The sequence below is a fragment of the Dipteris shenzhenensis genome, chromosome 2 (assembly GCF_047967505.1).
Source record: "Dipteris shenzhenensis isolate YYH24624 ecotype China chromosome 2, Dip_SZ_1.0, whole genome shotgun sequence".
NCBI classification, from domain to species: domain Eukaryota; kingdom Viridiplantae; phylum Streptophyta; class Polypodiopsida; order Gleicheniales; family Dipteridaceae; genus Dipteris; species Dipteris shenzhenensis.
Window position 1 is genome coordinate 66,785,239 of NC_141597.1, and position 1,334 is coordinate 66,786,572.

The 1,334-nt window shown below is 44.3% G+C and overlaps 1 pseudogene; it reads right to left on the bottom strand.

Moving 5' to 3' along the window:
• Window positions 1-359: 359 nt before the first annotated feature.
• LOC147905207 (secreted RxLR effector protein 161 pseudogene) lies at window positions 360-1,072 on the bottom strand (annotated as a pseudogene).
• Window positions 1,073-1,334: the final 262 nt, after the last annotated feature.

Genomic DNA, 1,334 nt, shown 5'->3' on the forward strand with positions numbered 1-1,334 from the left:
TCTCTTTAATTTATTGTATTTCATTTCTATAGTCTGTAGTTTATTCTTGTAGAATTCTTCTCTTTAAGGTTTTATCAAATTCCTTCACTTCGGGGCAAGGGTCCCCTTGCTTGCCCAAATTGATGATTCTCCAATTACAGAAATCAAATAGTCAACCCACCAGCATTGAACGGGAGCAAAACATTGTTGGAACATGGATGCAAGAACGCACAGGAAGCATGAAGGAGAAGAAGCCCGTAAGCACACAACATAGAGTGTATTCCTTAGTGTGCACAATACAAAGATACAAAGATTATTAGTCCTAGAATGAGACTGGGCATATATACGATGATGAGAGGAAAAAAGTGCCCCGACGGTCCTAAGTGTGATCACACACATCACTACCATAATACATCAACAAATCCCCCCTGGGAGTGATGTGGTGATCAAGAGCTGGCACTGAATGTATAGGGAAGTGCCAAGCCCTACAAAGGTGATCAATCCACAAAGGAAAGCAAGCCCGAAGCTTTGCGGAAAGCTTCAAACTTCTCACGAGAAAGTGCCTTTGTGAATAGATCGGCAAGGTTGTCCTGTGTCGGCACATAAACCAAGCTGATCTCTCCTGCTGAGAGTCTCTCCCTAACATAACTGGGTTCCTCGCAACTACCAATGCGCTCTGACTGTCAGTGTAGATGGTGGTGGCAGTCTCCTGTCCAACACCCAAATCAGCCACACAAGGTGTCTGAGCCAAACACACTCAACCGTAGCTGTGAAGATTGCCCTGTACTCAGCTTCACAACTGGAAGTGGCCAAAGTAGGTTGCTTCTTGCTCAACCACAATATGCATGAGCTTCCAAGCATGAAGCAAAAACCACCAGTGGACACACGAGTGTCATAGCAACCAGCCCAATCTGAGTCCGAAAAAGCATGCAAATCTGGCAGTAATGTACCCCCCTTGGGATAAAACAACCCAAGATGTATAGTGCCATATAAATAGCGAAAAATCCGCTTAACTGCCTGCCAATGCTTAGACCCTGGGCTATGCATAAATCTACTCACCTATGAGATTGCAAACTAAATATGTGGCATGGTTATGCATGAGAGTGCTCTCAACGGAAGCAAGAACGGAATAAGGAGAGAGAGAGACAGAGAGCCACACAAGTTTTGGTGGGTGCAGAACCACCCTAATCTTCTTTTTCATTCATTTATAAACCCTGGGACCGAATGAAAGCATCAAACTTCTGATACCATTCTCTAGGTGCTTGCTTAAGACCATAGAGACTCTTCTTCAGCTTGCAAACTAAATGCTCTTTGCCGTTTTCTTCAAAGCCTTCCGGCTGCACCATGTAAATTTC